This window comes from Pteronotus mesoamericanus, unplaced genomic scaffold (assembly GCF_021234165.1).
Source record: "Pteronotus mesoamericanus isolate MK-2021 breed Mesoamerican mustached bat unplaced genomic scaffold, CSHL_Meso_final scaffold_118, whole genome shotgun sequence".
Classification (NCBI taxonomy): Eukaryota; Metazoa; Chordata; class Mammalia; order Chiroptera; family Mormoopidae; genus Pteronotus; species Pteronotus mesoamericanus.
Window position 1 is genome coordinate 15,683,706 of NW_026555301.1, and position 9,055 is coordinate 15,692,760.

Below are 9,055 nucleotides of genomic sequence, written 5' to 3' on the forward strand. Positions count from 1 at the left end.
TCTTTTGCTCACTAAGGTTTTTGAAGTTTATTTATATGTTGCTTCTATATGCTACACGTTGAGTAGCCATACAATATTAGTGGACCTTAGGGTAGTTTTCAGTTCCTGGCTATGATGAATAAAGTTATTGTCAATGTTCATGCATAAGTTTTTGTGTAGACAGTTTTCATTTCTCTTGGGTAACCACCTAAGAATGAAATGGATGGGTCTTAGGGTAAGTATATGTTTAATGTTATAAGAAACTATCAAACTGTTTTCCAAAATGGTTGTAGCATTCTACATTCTCTCTAGCAATGTATGAAAGTTCTAGCTGTTCCATATCTCAGCAATGTTTGGCATTTTCAGTCCTGTTAATTATCCCCATTCTACTGGGTATGTAATGATAACTCACTGTGATTTAAATTTATAACACTCTGATAACTAATGATGTTGAAAAGTCTTTATGTATTTATACGTCGCTAAATATTCCTCTTGTGAAGTGCTTGTTTCAACATTTTGGCAAGTTTTAGTTGGGTTGTTGTCTTACTGAATTGCAAGAGTTATGGATGTATATGTCAGATATACATATTATGAATACTTTCTCCTAGTCTATAGCTTGCATTATCACTTTCTAAGCAGTGTTTTTCAGATACAAAATTTTTAAATTTTGATGAAGTCTCATTTATCATTTATTTTCTTTTGTGATTCATGCTTTTGTGTCTTATCTAAAAAATCTTTGTGTACTTTAAGTTTGCAAAGAATCTCTCTTATGTTACAAGCTCATTTTTAAAATTGGTTAATAAGTAACCTATGAATCAATATTGCTATGAGTTTAGCTATCAGGGTTTGAAGAATAATACTTCTGATACCAAAACCCCTATGAAGTATAATGTGACTCTCCTAATACTGAACTGAGCATTTGACAAAGATGAAGCTCTTTGAACAATGGTTTAAAATTAATAAGCATCATATCCAAGATAGCAGAGGAGTAAGTGGAAGCTATAATAATCTTCTCCCAGGATGAATCTGGAATTATAACTAAATTGTAGAGAAAACATCCTGAATAACCAATGAGAACACTAGTTGGACAAAGCTTATAAACAATAACAGGCAGAAAAACCACTTCGCCACAATGAGACTGGTAAGGAGTACAGAGGAGGTGTTAAAGGGCTGGCTGAGCTCCCACAGGTGGCAGCTGAAGTTCAAGAGGGATATATCAGCAGCCTGGGGGGACCCCCTCAAAATGTGGGGTCTGAACCCCAAGCTGGGCTTGTCAGCCTATAGCACCAGAGCTGGAAAGGAACCCAGATAGCACCCAGCTATAAAAAGCTGCAAGGTCCCTGTCTGCCAGGGAGAGATGGATGAAGATGCAGAGAGCCTCTTAAAGGGTCAATGCACAAAAATTCATCTGCAGCCACATACTTTGGGCTCTGGAAGAGGAAGGGCAGAGTGTGTAAGAAACATGTAAGAAGAGCCTGGGGTTGATGGCTCTAGGGGCCAACTGAGGGAGCAGCTACTAGGGTACATGTGCTAAGTCATTCCCCATACAGCAGAAGCCATTTTTATCAGGCAGAGCACTCCTCTTCAAGTGGAATCAACTTGAGGAGAAGTAATATCCACACCTGCAAGAATTACTCTGCCCCACCCTGTGGTGCTTAAGTGAGGCTGCTGATTGCAGGTTGAGGCTATATCATTGATTAGCTTAACAACTAAGGCAGAAAATACCAAGAGGGAGCTACAATGGGAAGACGACAGACCCCAAGAAAAAGAATTCTCCAGAATATAAATTAGATGAAATGGAGGCAAGCAATTTATCAGATAGAGAGTTTAGAGTAATGATTTTAAGGATACTCAATAGCATGGAAAAAGACATAGAAATCATAAAAAAATGACCACTCAGAAATAAAGAATGCAATTACCTGGAAGAAATAATAAACTGGAAGGAATAAACAGTAGGTTAGATGAAGCAGAGGACTGAATCAATGACTTAGAAGACAAGGTAGAAAAAAATACCCAAGCAGAGCAGCAAAAATAAAAAATAATTTAAAAAAAATGAGGAGAGTTTAAGAAACATTTTGAACAAAATGAAGCATAACAACATAGCACCATTGGAATACCAGAAGGAGAAGAGGGTGAGCAAAGGATCAAGAACCTATTTGAAGAAATAATGACTGAAAACTTCCCTAATCTGGTGAAGGAAAAAGACACGAAAGTTTAGGAAATGCAGAGATTCCCAAACAACTTGGACCCAAAGAGGCCTACATGAAGATACATTATAATTAAAATGACAAGGCTTAAAGATGAGGAGAGAATCCTAAAGACTGCAAGAGAAAAACAGGTAGTTACATACAAGTGCATACCAATTAGACTGTCATCTGATTTCTCAACAGAAACATTTCAGGCAAGAAGGGAGTGACATGAAATATTCAAGGTGATGAAAAGCAAGGGCATACAATGAAGTCTAATTTACCTAAGAAGGCTATCATTTAAAATCAAAGGAGAAATAAGGAGCTTCCCAGACAAAAAGAAAGCTAAAGGAGTTTGTTAACACCAAACCAGTACTGCAACAAATGTTAAGGCCTCAGGAGAAGAAAAAAAAGAAGGAGGAGGGGGAAGGGGAGAAAAATAAAAGCAGAGGAAAATAGTCTAAGATTAAAATGGCACTAAATAGGTATCTATCAATAATCACCTTAAATGTAAATGGTTTAAATGCTCAAACCAAGAGAAATAGGGTAGCTGAATGGATAAGAAAACAGTATATGCTGGCACCAAAAGACCTATTTCCAATCGAAAAATACAAACAGACTAAAAGTAAAGGTATAGAAAGGTATTTCATGCAAATGGAAAGGAAAAAAAGCTGGGGTAGCAGTACTTTTATCCAACAAAATAGACCTTAAAACCAAGGCTATAGTAAGAGACAAAGAAGACAAAGACTACATAAGGATAAAAGGAACACTCCAACAAGAGGATATAGCCCTAGTAAACATTTATGCACCCAACATAGGAGCACCTAAATATGTGAAGTAAATCTTGAAGGACATAAAGAGAGAGGTCAACAGAAATACAGCCATAGTTGAGCATTTTATTAATCCATTTACTTCAATGGATAGATCTTCCAGAGAACAAAATCAGCAAGGAGAAAGCAGCCTTAGATGATACACTAGATCAAATTGATTTAATTCACATCTTCAGAGCATTTCAACCCAAAGCAGCAGAATGGACTTACTTTTCAAGTGCACATGGAATGTTTTCTAGGATAGACCACATGTTAGGACACAAAAAAAGTCTCAGTAAATTCAAGAAGATTGAAATCATATCAAGCATCTTCTCTGACTACAATGCTATGAAACTGGAAATCAATGAGAAGAAAAACACTGAAAAACGCACAAAGATATGGAAGCTAAATAACATGTTATTAAACAATGAGTGAATCAACAATGAGATCAAGGAAGGAATCAAAAGATATCTTGAAACAAATGAAAATGGGGACACAACAATCCAAAATCTGTGAGACACTGCAAAACAACCCTTAGAGATAGATTCATAGTATTATAGGCTTATATAAAAAAATAAGAAGAAAGAAAAGAAAAAGAAAAAGCTCAGATAAACAATCTAACTTCACACTTAAAGGAACTTGAAAAAGAAAAACAAACAAAGCCCAAAGTGAGTAGAAGGAAGGAAATAATAAATAAAAGAGCAGAAAAAAAGAGAAATATAGTCTAAAAAAATGACACAAAAGATTAATGAATCCAAGAGATGGCTCTTTGAAAAATTAAACAAGATTGACAAACTTTTAACCAGACTGATCAAGAAAAAAAAAGAGAAAGGACCCAAATAAATCATATCAGAAATGAAAGAGGAGAAATAAAAACTAACACCAAAGAAATACAAAGGATTGTAAGAAAACATTATGAACAACTATATGACAGACAACTGGTCAACCTGGATGAAATGGATAAATTCCTAGAATGTACAGTCTTCCAAAACTAAATCAGGAAGAATCAGAGTCTGAATAGGCAGATTACAACTAGCGAAACTGAAGCAGTAATAAAAAAACTCCCAGAAAACAAAAGCCCTGGAACAGATGGCTTCAAGAGTGATTTTTTCCAAACATTCTGAGAAGAAATAACACATCTCCTTCTCAAACTATTTCATAAAATTTGAGAGAAGGGTAGACTCCCAACTTCATTTGATGAGGTCGGCATTATCCTAATTCCAAAACAAGATAAAGACACTACAAAGAAAGAAAATTATATGCCACTACCCCTGATGACCATAGATGGTAAAATCCTCAACAAAATAATAGCAAACCAGATCCAGCAATACCTTTAAAAGATCACACAACGTACTAAGTGAGATTTATTCCAGGGATGCAGGTTGGTACAATATTCACAAATCAACAAATGTGAAATGCCACATAAGCAAAATGAAGGATAAAAACCACATGATCACATCAACAGATGCACAGAAAATATTTGATAAAATTCAGCACCCATTTATGATAAAAAGTCTCAGCAAAGCAAGATTTGAGGGAGCATACCAAAACATAATAAAGGCCATATATGACAAACTCACTGCCAGCATTATACTCAATGGGAAAAAACTACAAGCATTCCCCTTAAGACTGGGAACAAGACATCTGCTTTTACTTCTCTTATTCAACATAGTACTTGAATTCCAAGCCACAGCATTTAGACAAGAAGAAGAAATAAATGGCATCCAAATTGGAAAGGAAGAGTAAAATTGTCATTATTTGCAGATGACACGAACCTGTACATAGAGAACCCCAAAGATTCCACCAAGAAACTCCTAAGTAGCAGGATACAGAGTTGATATCCAGAAATCAGTTGTATTTTATATGCCAATAACAAACTGACAGAAAGCGAAACTAAAAAACAATCCCATTCACAATTGTTACAAAAAGAATAAAATACCTAGAAGTAAACCTAACCAAGGTTGTAAAAGACCTATACTTAGAAAATTATGAGGCTGAAGAAGATACAAATAAGTAGAAGCACATACCATGTTCATGGATAGGAAAAATTAACATCTTTAAAATGTCCATACTACCCAAAGCAACCTATAGATTCAACACAATTTCTATCAAGATACCAAAGAGGTATTTTCCAGAACTAGAACAAATATTTCAAAAATTTATATGGAATGATTAAAGGCCCCACATAAAAACAGTGATCCTGAGAAAGAAGAATGAAGTTGGATGAATCACACTACCTAATATCAAACTATACAATAAGGCCATAGTAATCAAATCATCATGGTACTGGCATAAAAACAGCCTCATAGATCAAGGGAACAGAATAGAGAGTCTAGCATAAACCCATACCTTTATAGCCAATTAACATTTGACAGAGGAAGCAAGCACATACAATGGGCTAAAATACTTTATTTAATAAGTAGTGTTGGAAAATTGGACAGATACATGCAGAAAAATGAAACTAGGCCACATTCTTACATCACACAATAATAAATTCAAAATGGATCAAAGACTTAGATGTTAGGCCTGAAACCATAAAAATCATAGTAGAAAACCTAGGCAGAAAAACCTTGGAAATTGCTTATAGAAATATTTTACTGGAAACAAAAGAAAAAATAAACAAATGTGACTAAATCAAACTAAAAAGATTTGCACAACAAAGGAAATCATCAACTAAATAAAAAGACAACCCATAGAAATGGAGAACATATTTGCCAATACATTTGATTGGTGTTACTATCGAAAATTTATAAAGATCTTACAAAACTCAACACACACACATACCCAACCCAATTAAAAATAGGCAAAGGACCTGAATAGACACTTATACAAAGAGGACATGCAGATGGCCAATAGGCATATGAAAAGATGCTCAATGTTACTGATTATCAGAGAAATGCAAATTAAAACCATAATGAGATATCATCTCAAACATGTTACAATGGCTTTAATCAATAAATCAACAAACAACAAGTGCTATCGAGGATGTGGTGAAAGGGAAACCCTTTTGCACTGTTGGTGGGAATGCAGATTGATGCAGCCACTGTGGAAAGCAGTACAAAGATACCTCAAAAAATTAAAAATGGATCTGCCTTTTGACCCACTGATCCCACTTCTGGGAATATATCCAAAGGATCAAAAACCCTAATTCGAAAGAACATAAGCATCCCTATGTTCGCTGCAGCATTATTTACAATCACTAAGAAATGGAAGAAGTCTATGTCCATCAGTGGGTGAGTGGATACAACAACTATGGCACATTTACATGATGGAATACTACTCTGCCATATTAAAGAAGAAAATTTTAGCTGTCGTGAGAGTATGGATAGATTTGAAGAGCATTATACTAAGTGAAATAAGCCAGTCAGAGGAAGACAAATGCCGTATGATTTCACTCGCATGTGGAATCTAATGAACAAACTGAACTACCAAGCAAAATGGGGACAGGCTTAGATGGAGAGCAGGCTGACAGCTGGTCGTGGGGCCGGGGGAGGTGAGGGGAAGGAGAGATTGAGCAAAAAGGAAAAAGGACTCATGGGCATGGACAACAGTGTCATGATTGCTGGGGTCGGGGGTATAAAGGAACTAAATGGTAATGGAAAAATATATAATAAAGTTTAAATTAGAAAATTAATATATATTTCCAAAGTTAATGATTAAACTTATCCTCAAACCAACAGCTCAAGTGAGCCAAAAATGAGAATACCCAATTTCTCAGTTTGGACTGTGTTGAGACTTTTCTGTTTGTCACTATACTTTTGAAAGAAGTATGTCATTCTTATTTTTTATCTCCTTTTGTTAAAAAAAATATTTCTGAGTCTCTCAGAATGCTACTTTTTGTGTTTTGTATCTTCCTTCCTTTCTATATGCTCATCTCAGAGAGCTTTTTCTATTTTCTGCTTCTTTTCTTCCCTCTTCCCATATCCCTTTCCATTCTCTTTTTACTTCTCCTCTTCCCAGTCTAGTTTTTCTCATTGATTTTCTCTTCTGAAATAACAGTGCAAATCATATACATATATAAAGAGATACATTTATGCATCCAGAATTTATTGACTAAAGTTTTATACCATCTACTAACAATTTTGAAAATAAGTTGAATGTTCAGTTGATTGTTTCATGCTTTTTAAAAACTAACCAGGTAGGTTTTAAATTGAATTTTTCCTTAACTGATTCTCCCTCTCCTACCATCACAATCAACAATTTATTTGGTGATTTGGGAGAACTGTTCTAATGTACTTTTTTCCAATAAGGAAGTCTTGCTGATGTTCCCTTTCAGAATATACGACTATTTCATAGTTCATTTTAAAACATCTTGCAGACTCATAAACTGCTTAATAAAATGCAAACCTACAGAGACATCGCCTTTTACTCTTTAAAATTGCAAAAATTCTTTAATATTTCCCATTACTTTTCTTAATGCAGCAAAGTCAGTATTTTTATTCTCCTTCCCTATTTATTCCATCATTTATCTTCATTAAAAAAAGTCCTTTCCCTCTCTCTATGTATTTTTAACTCACTCTCTTTATGTATTTACAAATTGGATAGCACAAAAATTAGTCTTTCTTTAATCTATAAAATTAAGATTTTTATATCTTAATGTAAGTGATCAATTTACATTAAATTATTTACATTAACATTAAATCATTTACATTAAATGATTAAGTTGATCATTTACATTAAGATGTAAAAATCTTACAGCATTACTAAGGTTTTTAAACTAAACCAACAAAATAACTCCAGCAGTAGTAAAACTTGGAGATAACATTGTTGAATATACAATGGACTTATGGAATAACTGCAAATAAAAAAATCTTTAAAATTTCTTGGTTTTATTGGGAATAAAATGAATTGCTCTTACTAAAATATAAATAAGGAAAAACTGAATTGGGAGTACAGTGAGTATATTGGCCTCTGGCTGGGTAGCTGTGGTATGTTGGGTAGAGAAAATGAAGAGATGGTGGGAGGAAGCAGTAATGGGAGGAAGAATGTCACGGAAGAGGTGAGGATGGGCCTGACAGAGAGTTTGCTCTTCTGTCTCGATCTGTTGAATTGGTTTTTGCTGGATCATATTACCTCCTATTATTCACAGCAAGTTAATCAAAGGACCTCTGGAGGCATTTTTTCTTTCTACTACTATGTAGGCCTCTGTCTAGCTTGGAAGTCTATGGACATCCAACTGGGTTCCTTCCTTATGTAAAAGTTAGAAATATGTGCTCTGAGGTTGAAAGAGAAGTAAATATTTTATTTCTAAATGCTGATAAATCTAACACCTTGCTACTCAAAATATAGTCAGTGGACCAGCAGCACCTGCAGCATGGACATCACCTGGGAGCTTGCTAGAAATGCAGAATCTCAGGCCCCACTCTGCTCTACTGAACCAGAATCTGCATTTTAACAAGATCTTCATGGGATTCACATGCACATTCATGTTTGAGAAATACTGATTTAACATATCAATAGAGTTTCATTTATTCCCAGGGAGCCAGTAATTTCCTGGAATGAGTTTAACTGAGGCTGTGCTTGCTCTTAATTAGTCCATGATCACATTTAATCCCAACAACAAACCTTGGAGATACATTAATCCTTATATTAGATGACACAGTGAAGTAATTTATCCAAGATCACATAACTAGTATGTAGTGAAGAAGTTACACTTGAGCCTGATTAGTTTCCAAGTCTTTTTTCTTTCCCTATACTCTATTGTTTTTTCTTGAACTTAATCATGAGTGATTGTTTATGCATTAGGAGAATAAAGCCCATTACAAAATAAACATTGTAGAGGAGAGCCCTACTGAGTGTATGAAAACAAAGAGGTCTTTCATTTCAGCTAGTCTTTCATACTTATGGTGATACAGCAAGTAAGACAGAGTGAAGCATCATTGGTCCCTGGCTTTGGTGTAACTTGGGGAAATGAGAGGACTGCATCCTGTTATGCCCACATTTCAACTTGCCCATCAGCTGATTTGCATCTTCTTGCTGCTGAGGCAGGTCCCATCTGTTCAAGCCTGTGTTGAGCCAGGTGCTAAGAACAGTACGGATTGTGTTATGCTGAGGCTGTCCATATGCCTCCAAGCAAAGTGT